The sequence below is a fragment of the Syngnathus floridae genome, chromosome 18 (assembly GCF_059516105.1).
Source record: "Syngnathus floridae isolate MCC-2025c chromosome 18, RoL_Sflo_1.0, whole genome shotgun sequence".
Taxonomy (NCBI): Eukaryota; Metazoa; Chordata; class Actinopteri; order Syngnathiformes; family Syngnathidae; genus Syngnathus; species Syngnathus floridae.
Genome location: NC_142430.1, coordinates 396898 through 414254, shown reverse-complemented (window position 1 = coordinate 414254; position 17357 = coordinate 396898). Strand labels below are relative to the sequence as shown.

Sequence of the window (17357 nt, the reverse complement as noted above, 5' to 3'; positions counted from 1 at the left end):
AGATTTGGCAAAATACAATTTCAGCAAATCCAATTTTGCCAGGGAACAAAAATAGATTAAATAAACTAAATAAGTCTTCTTCCCATTAAATAAATCAGAAAAGTCTGTCTTGTAACCAGTCCTCTTCAAACAAGTAAAGTCTGCCCATTTTGTGCCGTAGATTTTGTGTCTATGCCTAGTATTTAAACAAAATCATAATTTAAACGACTTCTTTCCTTCATTCACTTTGGAAATTTGGAATTGCAGCAAATCGAATTTTGCCAGGGAACAAAAATAGATCAATTAAACTAAATAAGTCTTCTTCCCATTAAATAAATTAAAAAAGTCTGTCTTGTAACCAGTCCTTTTCAAACAAGTAAAGTCTGCCCATTTTGTGCCGTCGATTTTGTGTTAATGCCTAGTATTTATACAAAATCATAATTTAAAGGACTTCATTCCTTCATTCACTTTGGAAATTTGGAATTGCAGCACATCAAATTTTGCCTGGGAAGAAAAGTAGATTAAATAAATTTAATAAGTCTTACTACTTCCCATTAAATAAATTAAATACGTCTTACTTGTTCCCACTCCTTTACAAAAAAGTAGTTTAAAACGAGGTCCCTTCACTCAACCTTTAACCCTATTTATTCACCTTCTAGGCTAAGTGTTAAAGGCTAAGTGTTAAAGGCTAAGTGTTAAAGGCTAAGTGTTAGAGGCTAAGTGCCAGAGGCTAGGCGCCAGAGGCGAGTTTTTGTGGGCTGAAGTTTTAGTGGGGTTAGTGTGAATACAATCCAAAAGAATACAACAGAATACAATACAATAGAATATAATACATAGATTAAATTCAATAGCTCTTACTACTTCCCATTAAATAAATTAAATACGTCTTACTTGTTCCCAATCCTTTTCAAAAAAGTAGTTTAAAACGAGGGCCCTTCACTCAACCTTTAACCTCAACCCCGCACGTCACATTGTGTTGTATCTGTGAATGTTGGTTGTGGCCAAATGATAGTTTTCTTTCATTCGTTTAGGTTCCACGGTGTTTGTTGGCTATGTTTTCCACTGTCAGAAGGATGAAAATACAAAGTACAACGCTTGGACGTGGGCGAAGACGTCACCGGTGAGTCCTTCCTTCCTATTTATTTACCTTCTAGATGCTAGAGGCTAAGTGTTAGAGGCTAAGTGTTAGAGGCTAAGTGTTAAACACAATACGAACAACACAACGATACTGCACTGAACAACACGATACCGCACTGAGAAACACGATACCGCACTGAACAACACGATACCGCACTGAACAACACCATGCCGCACTGAACACCATGCCACACTGAACAACACCATCCCGCACTGAACAACACCATGCCGCACTAAACAACACCATGCCGCACTGAACAACACCATGCCTCACTGAACGACACCATGCCGCACTGAAAGACACCATGCCGCACTGAACGACACCATGCCGCACTGAAAGACACCATCCCGCACTGAACACCATGCCGCACTGAACAACACCATCCTGCACTGAACAACACCATCCCGCACTGAACAACACCATGCCGCACTGAACAACATTATGCCGCACTGAACATTATGCCGCACTGAACAACACCATGCCGCACTGAACAACACCATGCCGCACTGAACAACATTATGCCGCACTGAACAACACCATGCCGCACTGAACAACACCATGCCGCACTGAACAACACCATGCCGCACTGAACAACATTATGCCGCACTGAACAACACCATGCCGCACTGAACAACACCATCCTGCACTGAACAACACCATTCCGCATTGAACACCATGCCGCACTGAACAACACCATCCCGCACTGAACAACACCATCCCGCACTGAACAACACCATGCCGCACTGAACAACATTATGCCGCACTGAACAACATTATGCCGCACTGAACAACACCATGCCGCACTGAACAACACCATGCCGCACTGAACAACACCATGCCGCACTGAACAACATTATAACGCACTGAACAACACCATCCCGCACTGAACAACACCATGCCGCACTAAACAACATTATGCCGCACTGAACAACATTATGCCGCACTGAACAACATTATGCCGAAATGAACAACACCATGCCGCACTGAACAACACCATCCTGCACTGAACAACACCATCCTGCACTGAACAACACCATCCCGCACTGAACAACACCATGCCGCACTGAACAACACCATGCCGCACTGAACAACACCATGCCGCAATGAACAACACCATCCCGCACTGAACAACATTATGCCGCACTGAACAACATTATGCCGCACTGAACAACACCATGCCGCACTGAACAACACCATGCCGCACTGAACAACACCATCCTGCACTGAACAACACCATCCCGCACTGAACAACACCATGCCGCACTGAACAACATTATGGCGCACTGAACAACATTATGCCGCACTGAACAACACCATGCCGCACTGAACAACACCATGCCGCACTGAACAACACCATGCCGCAATGAACAACACCATCCCGCACTGAACAACACCATGCCGCACTGAGCAACACCATGCCGCACTGAACAACACCATCCTGCACTGAACAACACCATGCCGCACTGAACAACACCATTCCGCACTGAACACCATGCCGCACTGAACAACATTACGCTGCACTGAACAACACCATGCCGCACTGAACAACACCATGCCGCACTGAACAACACCATGCCGCATTGAACAACACCATGCCGCATTGAACAACACCATGCCGCACTGAACAACACCATCCTGCACTGAACAACACCATGCCGCATTGAACAACACCATGCCGCACTGAACAACACCATCCTGCACTGAACAACACCATCCCGCACTGAACAACACCATCCCGCATTGAACAACACCATCCTGCACTGAACAACACCATGCCGCACTGAACAACACCATGCCGCACTGAACAACACCATTCCGCACTGAACAACACCATGCCGCACTGAACAACACCATCCTGCACTGAACAACACCATCCCGCACTGAACAACACCATGCCGCATTGAACAACACCATCCTGCACTGAACAACACCATCCTGCACTGAACAACACCATGCCGCACTGAACAACACCATGCCGCACTGAACAACACCATGCCGCACTGAACAACACCATGCCGCACTGAACAACATTATGCCGCACTGAACAACATTATGTCGCACTGAACAACACCATGCCGCACTGAACAACACCATGCCGCACTGAACAACATTATGCCGCACTGAAAAACACCATGCCGCACTGAACAACACCATCCCGCACTGAACAACACCATGCCGCATTGAACAACACCATGCCGCACTGAACAACACCATGCTGCACTGAACAACATTATGCTGCACTGAACAACACGATCCTGCATTGAACAACACCATGCCGCACTGAACAACACCATCCTGCACTGAACAACACCATCCTGCACTGAACAACACCACCCCGCACTGAACAACACGATCCCGCATTGAACACCATCCCGCACTGAACAACACCATGCCGCACTGAACAACACCATTCCGCACTGAACAACACCATGCCGCACTGAACAACACCATCCCGCACTGAACAACACCATGCCGCATTGAACAACACCATGCCGCACTGAACAACACCATGCCGCACTGAACAACACCATCCCGCACTGAACAACACCATGCCGCATTGAACAACACCATGCCGCACTGAACAACACCATCCTGCACTGAACAACACCATCCCGCACTAAACAACACCATGCCGCACTGAACAACATTATGGCGCACTGGACAACATTATGCCGCACTGAACAACACCATGCCGCACTGAACAACACCATGCCGCACTGAACAACACCATGCCGCACTGAACAACACCATGCCGCACTGAACAACATTATGCCGCACTGAACTACACCATGCCGCACTGAACAACACCATGCCGCACTGAACAACACGATCCCGCATTGAACAACACCATCCTGCACTGAACAACACCATGCCGCACTGAACAACACCATGCCGCACTGAACAACACCATTCCGCACTGAACAACACCATGCCGCACTGAACGACACCATCCTGCACTGAACAACACCATCCCGCACTGAACAACACCATGCCGCATTAAACAACACCATGCCGCACTGAACAACACCATCCTGCACTGAACAACACCATGCCGCACTGAACAACACCATGCCGCACTGAACAACACCATGCCGCACTGAACAACATTATGCCGCACTGAACAACATTATGCCGCACTAAACAACACCATTCCGCACTGAACAACACCATGCCGCACTGAACAACACCATGCCGCACTGAACAACACCATGCCGCACTGAACAACACCATGCCGCACTGAACAACATTATGCCGCACTGAACAACACCATGCCGCACTGAACAACACCATCCCGCACTGAACAACACCATGCCGCATTGAACAACACCATGCCGCACTGAACAACACCATCCTGCACTGAACAACACCATCCCGCACTAAACAACACCATGCCGCACTGAACAACATTATGGCGCACTGGACAACATTATGCCGCACTGAACAACACCATGCCGCACTGAACAACACCATGCCGCACTGAACAACACCATGCCGCACTGAACAACACCATGCCGCACTGAACAACATTATGCCGCACTGAACAACACCATGCCGCACTGAACAACACCATGCCGCACTGAACAACACGATCCCGCATTGAACAACACCATCCTGCACTGAACAACACCATGCCGCACTGAACAACACCATGCCGCACTGAACAACACCATTCCGCACTGAACAACACCATGCCGCACTGAACAACACCATCCTGCACTGAACAACACCATTCCGCACTGAACAACACCATGCCGCATTGAACAACACCATGCCGCACTGAACAACACCATCCTGCACTGAACAACACCATGCCGCACTGAACAACACCATGCCGCACTGAACAACACCATGCCGCACTGAACAACATTATGCCGCACTGAACAACATTATGCCGCACTAAACAACATTATGTCGCACTGAACAACACCATGCCGCACTGAACAACACCATGCTGCACTGAACAACATTATGCCGCACTGAACAACACGATCCCGCATTGAACAACACCATCCCGCAGTGAACAACACCATGCCGCATTGAACAACACCATGCCGCACTGAACAACACCATGCTGCACTGAACAACATTATGCTGCACTGAACAACACGATCCTGCATTGAACAACACCATGCCGCACTGAACAACACCATCCTGCACTGAACAACACCTTTCCACACTGAACAACACCATGCCGCACTGAACAACATTATGCCGCACTGAACAACACCATGCCGCACTGAACAACACCATGCCGCACTGAACAACACCATGCCGCACTGAACAACACCATGCCGCAATGAACAACACCATCCCGCACTGAACAACACCATGCCGCATTGATCAACACCATGCCGCACTGAACAACACCATCCCGCACTGAACAACACCACCCCGCACTGAACAACACGATCCCGCATTGAACAACACCATCCCGGACTGAACAACACCATGCCGCACTGAACAACACCATTCCGCACTGAACAACACCATGCCGCACTGAACAACACCATGCCGCACTGAACAACACCATGCCGCACTGAACAACACCATGCCGCACTGAACAACATTATGCCGCACTGAACAACACCATGCCGCACTGAACAACACCATGCCGCACTGAACAACACCATGCCGCATTGAACAACACCATGCCGCACTGAACAACACCATCCTGCACTGAACAACACCATCCCGCACTGAACAACACCATGCCGCACTGAACAACATTATGGCGCACTGAACAACATTATGCCGCACTGAACAACACCATGCCGCACTGAACAACACCATGCCGCACTGAACAACACCATGCCGCACTGAACAACATTATGCCGCACTGAACAACATTATGCCGCACTGAACAACACCATGCCGCACTGAACAACACCATGCCGCACTGAACAACACCATGCCGCACTGAACAACACGACGTCGCACTGAACAACACGACGCCGCACAGAACAACACGACGCCGCACAGAATAACACAATACCGCACAGAACAACACAATACCGCACAAACAGTTTTAGATAATATTACGTCGCAGTCATGTGACGCGGACATGACGTCAATAGGCGGAACTCACGGCAAAATTATAATCCGTGGGCGTGGCTTGCAACAGGAAGTAGGAAAGCGGCAGTTCTGGCAAACAAGACACAGCTGTTAGTAACACGATGACTAACAAGGCAAATATTTTTGTTTTCAGCTTGCAACTTGACCGTCTAGAGCGTACAAGGTAATTACAACTGTTTTTTTTTAGCCCTGAAAAGCAAGGGAGTGTGGCGTTTGGGAGGAATGTCGAACTCGGCGTCTGCTTCCAGCCACAGACGCCAAATTTCGACGATTATTTCGACTGGTCAACGGTTGTAAATTATTGCGTTGACTAAAAACTTTATTTAACTCTACTCTTAACTTTGCCGTTTCAGATATGCGGGTATTACACCGCGGAAATGACGTCAATAGGCTGAACTCTCGTCAAAATTCAAATCTGTGGGCGCAATGGCCTTGAGCGAGACACCGGATACAAACACGACGATTATCAACAGAAATATCTTTATTTTCCGCTTGCAAGTGGACCGTCTAGAGCGTACACGGTAAGTACAACTCATTGTGTTTAAAAAGATTTACGTTTGTGTAGTTTGCGTTGCGTTGTATCTGTGAATGTTGGTTGAGGCTAAATGTTAATGTTTAATTTCATTCCTTTAGGTTCCACGGTGTTTGTTGGCTGTATGTTTTCCACTGCAAGAAGAGGCTCGTATCATTGACCAGCAGGAGCTACAATGGTGAGTACCCCTTTCGTCTTCCATTTATGTTAAACACTTCCTATTTCATGTCTAACAGTACTCGATTTAACAAATAACCATAAATAAATACAGTGTGGGCAGTCACGTTAACATATGTGATTATCCTGCCTAATATGTTTATCACAAATATGTCACTAATCACTAATATGTTTATTTGTTTATCACAACACCTTTGGACCTTCAGCAATCGATTATTTACCTTCATCTACATAGAGACAGAACGATGGTGTCTTAAACATCTCATTCATTTCACCAAATAACTTCACGCAGGTGGATAACGGCCGTCTCGGTCACGCTATGTTGCGTGATGCAGTTTTGAAGAACCAAATGCATTTATTCAATGAATAAGTCAAGCTAGTTCTATGTTTATGATGTTGTAAGTTACGGTACCGATTGAAGTTGAGTTCGAAGCCAGTGGAAAACAGCGCTGCGTTTGTGCTCTCCAGGTACAAATGTTGTGATCTCTGACTGACGACCGGGCGAGACTCGAGTAAGAGATGTCCAAACGAGCTCCGGCAGGGCGGGCCAAGGCGGAGCGAACGGACGCCCTTCAGGCCGCCAATGACGAGCTGAGAACCAAACTGATGGACGTCCAGTTAGAACTTCAGCAGGAGAAGAACAAGGTGAAAACCTCAACAGACAGACACTGCCTGCCTCCCTGCCTGCCTCCCTGCCTGCCTCCCTGCCTGCCTCCCTCCCTCCCAGTTTTCCCGATGTAGATTAGACATGCGTGTGCCATGACTGTGTCAGCCTACATCAACAAATGCACCGAGGACGTCAGCACCACTAAGAATATCATCACCCGGGGCAACCAACGACCCTGGATGACTGAGGAGGTACGTCAAACGCTACGAGCGCGGAACTCTGCCTTCAAGTCTGGCGACAAGGAGACACTGAGGACAGCGAGAGCCAACTTGAACCGTGCCATCAGGATAGCGAAGCGAGACCGCAGTCGAAAATTTCAGGATCGTTTCCACGACGTCAAAAACATCAGGAGTATGTGGCAAGGCATACGGGCGATTACAGACTACAACTCACCCTCCCCCCCCCCCGGTGGGTGTAGTTGATGCTGACTTTCTAAATGGTCTAAATAACTTCTTTGGGAGGTTCGAGGCACTAAACGGCACTCCAGCAGTTAAAACTGTCCCCCATCAGGAAGAGGAGGTACTCTGCCTTGACTCCGCCGATGTGTTGAAGACCCTGAGGAGAGTCAACCCCTGTAAGGCCCCTGGCCCCGACAACATTCCTGGGCGTGTGTTCAGGGAATGTGCAAGTCATCTGGCTGGGGTCATCACAGACATTTTTAACACCTCGCTGGGCCAAGCCACAGTGCCGGCGTGCTTTAAGACTGCCTCCATCATTCCGGTGCCGAAGAAACCTCAAATCACCTCATTTAATGATTACCGGCCTGTTGCACTGACTCCGGTTATGATGAAGTGCTTCGAAAGGCTGCTTAAAGGTCACATCGTTTCCAGACTCCCCCTATTATTTGACCCGTTCCAGTTTGCCGACCGGCAAAACCGCTCCACTCAGGACGCCATCTCCTCCGTTCTTCACCTGAGCCTGGCTCACCTGGAGGAGAAGAACACCCATGTGCGGAGGCTGTTCCTGGACTTCAGCTCAGCGTTTAACACCATCATCCCACAGCATCTGGTAGGAAAATTGGAACACCTGGGCTTCAACACCCCCCTTCGCAACTGGCTGCTAGACTTCCTCACCAACAGACCTCAGTCAGTCCGGGTCGGACAGAACACCTCTGATGTCATCACCCTCAGCACAGGCTCCCTTCAGGGCTGCGTCCTGAGCCCCCTGCTGTGCACCCTGATGACACACGACTGCGTCCTCAGGTTCACCACCAATCACATCGTGAAGTCAGCAGACGACACAACGGTGGTGGGGCTCATCAGAGACAACAACGACCTGGACTACAGAGAGGAGGTGGAGCAGCTGGTGGGCTGGTGCAGAGAAAACAGCCTGATCCTGAATGAGGAGAAGATGAAGGAGATCATCGTCGACTTCAGGAAAAAACAGCCTCACCACGCTCCACTGATCATCAACAGCTCAGCTGTGGAGGTGGTCAGCACCACCAAATTCCTGGGGGTCCACATCACAGAAGACCTCACCTGGACTATGAACACTACGGCACTGGTCAAGAGGGCACAGAAGCGCTTGTACTTCCTGCGGAGGATGAGGAGAGCCCACCTGCCCCCACCCATCATGAGGACGTTCTACAGGAGCACCATAGAGAGCATTCTGACAAGCTGTCTCTCTGTGTGGTGTGGAGGCTGCACCGCCTCCGATTGGAAGAACGTGAGGAGAGTGGTGAGGACAGCAGAGAGGATCATAGGGGCTCCTCTTCCCTCCATTCAGGACATTTCATCTCAGCGCTGCATGTCCCGTGCCCGTAACATCATCAATGACCCATCACACCCCCACCATGGACTGTTCTCCCTGCTGCCCTCTGGGAAGAGGTTTGCAGCATCCGCTGCAGGTCCACCAGGTTCTGCAACAGCTTTTTCCCTGCTGTCATCAGACTGTTGAACACTAGAACTGTTGAGCTCTAAACTGAACTCTGCATCACACATTCACAGAACTGTACTTTATGACACTACGGACCTCTATCTTGCACTATCTCGCACTACCAACTTTACTGAACTTGTATAAACCCTTTAAATAGAAGTTTAATACATGGTTTAGCATTCCTCTGCACACTCTTGAATACTGTTTTGCCTACTTGCACTATTGCATAATTATCACTGCTGCACTTTATACTTATTTTTAATATATATATATATATATATAGTATATATGTATATATATATATTTTCATAGGATATGTTACTTCTATTCAACTGCAATATCACTACTTTGTTGTAAGACGTATGCAACGGAATTTCGTTTTGTATGCACCATGTGCAGACAAGATGACAATAAAGTTTGTCTAAGTCTAAGTCATGTCAGGTCAGCTGTCTGGAGAGAGAGAGAAGTCAGGACCTGCGGGCGGAGCACCACCGTGCCACCGCCGCCATGACGGAACTCAAAAGCAAACTCCATGAGGAGAAGCAGAAAGAGTTAGCCATTACCAGGGAGACATTACTGCGGCAGCATGAAATGGAGCTGATGAGAGTGATCAAAATCAAAGATGGAGAGATCCAGCGACTGAATGCCTTGGTCCTCAGCCTGAGGGACGGCTCCATGGACAAGGTGATCCGCTCTATCCGTGTCTGACTATCCGCACGCCACGTCGGGCTTCGATGCGGCCGCTACCGTATTGTGTAGCTTGTCCCCAGTAAGCGTCGCGGCGCTCCGTTGCGGTCTCAACGGCCCGGTGTGGCGCAATGTCTGCTCAGGTGAGGAGGGGGGGCGCTTTGCTGGCGGAGGTGGAGGAGACGCGGCGGTGTCGGGAGACCGAGCGGTGTCGCCTCCACCAGGAGCGCGGAAGAAGCCCTGGCAGCGGCCCAGCAGGCCTGGCAGTCCCGAGCGGCCGAGCTCCGATCGGCTCATCACCAGCATCGGGAGGAGCTGAGCCGAACCAAGAGAGACTGCGAGAGGGAGATCCGCCGACTGGTAGGACTGATCAGATGCGCGGTGCGTGACTATGTTCCCAATTTCGTTGTATACCTGCAGTGCAATGACACCTAAGGCATTCTATTCTATTCTATTTCACAAGAAGAAAATGTCCGGTTGCTCGCTTCGCTTTTGTCACAGCAAAGGTGTTCTAGTCGATTCAAGAACAAAATTGGCCGGTTGCTCTCTTTGTTTTTGTCACAATTCTGGCAAATGAGTTTGCCCGCCTGCCTGAGCGCTCCCCGTTTGTACATCCAGACGGATGAGATCAAGCTGAAAGACAGAGCGGTTAGTGTTTTGGATGAAGCCCTGGGGCCGGCCACGTCCACCGCCTTCAGCTGCAGACTCAGGCTGCCGAGCAGCAGATCGCTGCCCTGAGGGATTCCCAAAGGGCGGGCCTAAACTACCCTGGAAGTGGGGTCAACGCCGCTACTAGCAATCCTCTTCATTGCGTAAGCCACCTCATCACACACTTGCAGTACGCATGACTTAGTTCGTTGCTGGAGGAAGGTAGCACAAAAACAGTTTTGAACTTTGAACGAGTGCTTGTGTGTGTGTGTTGCGGGGCGTTTTCAGTCTCAGGAGGATCGGGACACGCGACGGTTTCATCTGAAAATCGCTGAGCTCAGCGCAGTCATCAGGAAACTGGAGGATCGAAACGCCCTGCTTTCTGAAGAGCGCAATGAACTGGTAATTTATTGACGGCACGCTTGAAGGTTTGCGCTACGTTTGATGCGCGCCATCCAGCGAGGCACCCATTGCGCTTGCTTATTAGTTGAGCGGCGCGGCGAGTCGGTTGCCTGGTAGATGTCTTTTATTGGGAGCCAAAGCCACGATTCCGTTCAAACCGATGCAAGAGGAATGGATACGTTCTGGCCCGCGTGTTGTGCGTCTTTCACATCCCGCACTTCATGCTTGCAGCTAAAGCGACTGAGAGAAACAGAAAGCCAGTTTCTGCCACTCCTGTACAAAAACAAACGCCTGAGCAGGAAGAATGAAGAACTCTCGCTGGTGCTGTGTCGCCTTGAAAACAAAGTGCGCTTTGTCACCCAGGAGAACGAGGAGATGGCAAGCTTGGTAAGTCGACGCGGACAACGGCGGCGTGCCAACAGAGTCCACTGCATTTGTGTTCCACAGAGAAGGCCTAGTTCGCTCAATGACCTGGACCGCGGTTGCAGCCAGCAGGACGGTGAAATGGAGTTCCTTCAAGTTGTGGAGCAGCGGCACATCATCGACGACTTGTCCAAGGTCTTCAGGCAGGCGACTCGGTGCACGTACGGCAGCGCCGCGCTCGCTCGCTGTCGCCAGGAAACCTTTTCCGTCCAAAGCTTGGCCGGCGGCCGCCATCCAAAAAATTGGCCCCTTAAATTCCGGCCTTTCAAGCAGGAGCATTGTGCGCACGCGTTTGAACACGCTTTAGACTTGTTTTGCCGTTTTCAGCAGCTCAAAGCTCCCGTTTTGTCAGCGCCTTTGCCACTCGCTGTGCGCTGAAAACGACGGACTTGCCCGGCTGCTCAGCCCGTCAACCATGAGCCGCGAGCGCGACGTCATTGTCCGTAGGCAGCTAGTGGCAAAATGCACCCTGTTAGAGTTGCGCTCGCTCCAACTTATTTTGCAAGAACCACACGGGAGACAAGTAAGTTCTTTTGGACACCTGCAGGTGGAGAGTCCATCCGTTGTACGAATGAAGTCTGACTCTCGGCTCCTGCACGAGCATTTTAATTAAGAGAAACAGGGTGGGTGTAAGAGTGGATTGAATAGAGGAAGCCCTTGACCTCTAGTCAAAACATAGCAAGGGGTGTTTTACGACTTTGTGTAGGAAGGGATAAGCGATAGGGATAAATAAGGGATAAATAATATTATTTATTACAGGTCGCAGTCAAAGTCAAAGCAACACAATGATACGATAAAGATAATCTGGAAAACCCTGACACACCCTGTAGTTGTCACTTTTGGAAAAGACGAGCGTCCCTCCAATCATCGCCGGTGACGTGTTTTTCAGGCTCTGGAGACAGGAGCTCATGTCAGAAATGTCATTGTGAGTCGCGTTTGTTTCTGCGCCGGAGCCGTTCGTTCCCTTTGCATCCAAAGAATCTCAAAGGCGGATTATTTGTGTCGACAGGAGAGAGATTTGCTGCTACGATACCGACGTCGAGAATCTCTGAGGAGGAACAAAGCGTGAGGTCCTGCAAGGTGAGTCTGTTTGTTTGCGGCTGCTTGGTGTTGCGCAAGATGAAATGGCCTTTTTCTCGCTATCGTTCCTCTCGTCGATTCATCGTGAGGTGTCGCTTCAGTTTGTTCAGAGAGATGTTTGCTTCCGCGCCCGCAGGTCATCGAAACATTTTACGGCTACGACGAAGACGTGTTGGTGGACTCGGACGGATCGTCCTTGTCTTTTCACACCGACAGAACCCCCGACACGGAACCCGAAGAGGTAGCCCGCCATTTCTGCCAGCGTATTGGCACCAAACATTCCTCTTCAGCCTGGAATCGGACTCGTCTTTGCGTCGCGGGTGCTTTGTCGCCGGTCTGACTGATTCTGGTACTAGTGCTGTGTTGCATTGGTGTGTGCATGAAGAGGCGGAGCTTCGCTACCGCCAGCTGACGCAAGAATATCAAGCGCTGCAACGAGCCTACGCTCTGCTAGCCCAGACCAGCGAAAGGGGACTACGACGCCGAGAAGGAGATCAAGGTGGCGCCCCTTCCCGCAACCCCCGGCCGGGTCGCAGCCTCCCCGTTCTCACCCAGCCTCGGGTGTTCTCTGGTCTGAAAGGAGGAGGAGGAGCCTCCCTCCTCCTCCTTTCAGACCAGAGAAAAGCTGATGGTAGAAATGGGTCACTATCAAAGCAGAGTAGCAGATCTGGAGTCAGCGCTGAAGCAACAAGGACAGGTAAGCTCATCAATGAGCACACCTTTTTCTCAGACAAAATAGCTACATTCTTCAGTCACTCATCCGTCTGGCATTACTGGACCAACCCCCCCCCCCCCCCCCCCCCGAACGTGGCTGGGAAAATGCGGAGAAAAGCAAATGTCATTTTCCAGTCAACCAAAGAATTTGTGGATGAAAATGACACAACATTCCAAAGCTGTCCACGCGTTTGTCTCTTCTAGAATGTCAAGTGGGTGGAGGAGAAGCAGCTGCTGCGTCAGAGCAATCAGCAGTTGGCCGAAAAGGTGACGGAAAGAAAGGCGCTGGGCGGAGTCGCTTGGCGTCACACCTGTCGGGAAGCCCCGCAGATGAGGTCTGACTGTCTTTTCAGGTCAGGCGGATGGAGGCGGAAGAAGCGCGTCTGAAAGAGCACATCCAGGATATCCGAGACCAAAACGAACTGCTTGAGTTCCGCATCCTGGAGCTGGAGGTGGGAAGACTCGCACAAGCGTGTTGAGGCCAGAGATGTGACGGACGGACGGACGGACGGACGGACGGATGCATGCCTCTGCCTTTCAGGAGAGGGAGTGGCGCTCCCCCGTCTTGAAGTTTCTGCAAGTCCGTTTCCCAGACGGCCTCAGCCCTTTGCAGATCTACTGCGAGGCCGAGGGCGTGAGCGTACGTAAGGCGTCCCTCGCAACCCTAACCTTAACCCGAGGTCCCAGAACACCTTACATTGCTCCTTGCGCCTTTCCCCCGGACATCGTCATCAGTGATCTGATGAAGAAGCTGGACATCCTGGGCTATAACGCCGTAAGTGTATGTCGAACTCCTTATGTTCGCACTCCACGAGACTCGGCGGCTCAAATGTGACTTTTGGAAGGCTTTGCGCTGAAAGAAGCTTGTTGACGCTGTGCCTTTGGGCTCTTGCAGAATCTCACCAACGAGGAGCAGGTGGTCGTGATTCACGCCAGGACCCTTCTCACCCTAGCCGAGAAGGTAACGCGCACGTCCACGCACGCTCTCGCATTCTGCTTATGTGACAGCAGCCTTTCCTCAGTGGTTAGAATACATCAAAGTGACCAAGTCAGCACTTCAACAGAAGATGTTGGACATTGAAAGTGAGAAGGTAGACAGACACGCGACATCAGCCAAGGGGAACTCCGGCAATGTGCCCCAACAATTCTGACCTTGAGCTGTGCTAGGATATGTTCTGCAAGCAGAAGGGCTACCTGGATGAAGAGTTGGACTTCAGGAAGTGTTCCATGGACCAGGCTCATAAGGTAAGCCGCCCTCAAATCTCCCGCCGGACCACTGATGGACGAGGATTGCGGCCCAGAGGATCCTGGAGCTGGAGGCCATGTTGTACGAGGCGCTACCGCAGCGGGACTGCCCCGCCACGGACGGCGAAAAAGCCAGCCACGCTGGCGTGAATGACGTGCTGACGGCGGATCAGAGAGAAGAGCTTAGGAGCGCCGTGGACCAATGGAAGCGAGCCCTGATGTGCGAGTTGAGGGAGCGCGACGCTTGCATCCTCCAAGAGAGAATGGATCTGCTGCACAGCGCGCAACAGGTAAGGGCCCAAAGCCAGCCCGGCACTTACTTGCACGCTTACTGGCTTTTGAATGCCACTTTCCATTTGTCCGTCCTAGAGGAACAAAGAGCTGAAAGAATTCATCGAAGCTCAGAAGAGACAAATCAAACAATTGGAGGAGAAGTTTCTGTTTCTCTTTCTATTCTTCTCCTTGGCCTTCATTCTGTGGCCCTAACACCAGCTGGTGAGTGAGCTCCAGCGGCACCGCACTCGACACCTCCGATACACTGCCAGCCGGTCTCAGACGTTGGCAGACGCTCCGATGCCAACGTATACCCCCCGCCACGGTGACAGAGGCACCGCGTCACACCGGCGCTCATCCAATCAGAAGGCAGGAAAAGCAAATTCACATGCAGGGCACTTTTGAACCAGAAGAGAGCGCCACAAAAAACGGTTGTTGCCCCAAACGCGCACTAAAAAGGGTCAGAATAACAAGAGTCCCACTGGCCAGCCGGGGCCACCCGTCCAGCTGTTTCTTCAGGGGGGAAAAAAATTGGAGTCACCGGTGAGTACATTTTGCATTTAGCTCTGCTTTTCTGCTTCTGTCTTCAAGTGTGTGGCATCCTGCGATCAAAGAGTCAGCCAACCCCAAAGCGGTTGACCTCAACGTCCCACCACCATGCCTACCAGAGCAGGTGACGTGATGCTTTGGACATCCTTCCGTCTCAGATGCCCAAAAGTACTCTTTGCCACATCTGCGGCAATACGGTGTCTTTTCAAAGGTGCAAATAAATCCAGCGTGGGCGGAACACGCACGTCTTCGGTTTTTCCCGCTTTGTTTGTGTGACAGCTGTTGTGAAAATTTTATACAAATAAAGTTGTATAGTACAGGTTTGGCCAAGCCGCAACTCCCGAACCGCATGCGGCTCTTTTATGTTCATATCAACATTTGTGTGTGTGTGTGTGTGTGGGGGGGGGGGGGGGGGGGGGGGGGTTGTGCGTGTTGGCTTCACTTGAGTTCAATTTGGTATTTTGGTCAAAAGCGCATGTGGTGAAATTCCACAAAGTAGGATGGGCAAACACATTTCTTTAAACTATGAGTGTCAATTGGGCTCTCGAAATGGCAGGGAAAAGATGCACAGCAAAACGAAAATACGTAGATGAACACAGGACGTTTTAATCAGAGTGGGAAAGTTTCTATTTTTTGTTGAACGTGATGGCAAACCATTCTGCCTGATATGTCAGACCTCAGCGCATTTCAAAGATTCAAATCTTCAGCGCCATGCACTTCAGCTCACTCCATGCTAACATTGATCAGGCGTCGAACCCGCATCATCATGCTTAAGAGGTGGCCATGCTAACCAGTGCGCCATTATGTCAACGCATAATAACTAAGTCTACTGGTCAAAACAGCGGTTACTATATGACGTCGCTACGTCGTGGTCACGTGACGCAGACAAGACGTCAATGGACGTGGGCAGAGTTAACTTGTTTAAAAGGGAGTAGGCAGAAGAAATATTTAATTTATTTAAATCTATTTTGAGTGCACACCATTATGCCAATGCATAACAACTGTAAATCTACTAAACAAAACAGCGGTTGCTATATGACATCTGCCACGTCGTGGTCACGTGACATACGTGACGTCGATGGGCGTAACTTTCGCCGGAATTCAAATCCGCGGGGAGAGTTAACTTGTTTAAAAGAGAGTGGGCAGAAGAATTATTTAATTTATTTAAATCTATTTGGTGTGTGCGCCATTATGTCAATGCATAACAACTGTAAGTCTACTAAACAAAACAGCGGTTGCTATTTGACGTCTGCCACGTCGTGGTCACGTGACGCGGACGTGACGTCGACGCCTACTTTACATCCCACCGATCACAGGACTCCTCGGCTGCATAACCGTGCCCCCTTCCCAACCAATCGGATTTGCTATACGCGAAAACGACGCCAATGGAAAGAGCTTCCGCCCAAATTTAAATCCGTGGGCGTGGCTCGCAGCAGGAAGTAGGAAAATGGCGGCGATGTTGACAAAGACACAGCGGATGGTAACATACGACTAACAAGAGAAATATTTTTATTTTCTGCTTGCAACTGGACCGTCCAGAGCGTACACGGTAAGTACAACTCATCGTTTTTAAAAAGAAGTACTTTTGTTGCCCTGAAAAGCGAGTGAGCGTGGCGTTTGTGGGGGACGTCGAATTTCGACGATTCTTTCTGGTCAACGGTTGTAAATGATTGTGTTGATTAAAAAAGAAAACTTGATGTAACTCTACTTTTAACTGCCGTTTCAGATAGATTTGGAATTGCATCACATCCAATTTTGCCTAGAGCGTACACGGTAAGTAACACTCGTTGTGTTTAAGGAGATTTACGTTTGTAATAGCAGAAGTGTAGCCGCGTTGCGTTGTACGTGTGAATGTTGGTCCGGGCGAAATGTTAATGTTTAATTTCATTCCTTTA

At 49.9% G+C, this 17357-nt stretch overlaps 1 pseudogene; it reads left to right on the top strand.

Moving 5' to 3' along the window:
- Nucleotides 1-7372: 7372 nt before the first annotated feature.
- Nucleotides 7373-15215, top strand: LOC148382121 (janus kinase and microtubule-interacting protein 3-like; annotated as a pseudogene).
- The last annotated feature ends 2142 nt before the right edge of the window (nucleotides 15216-17357 follow it).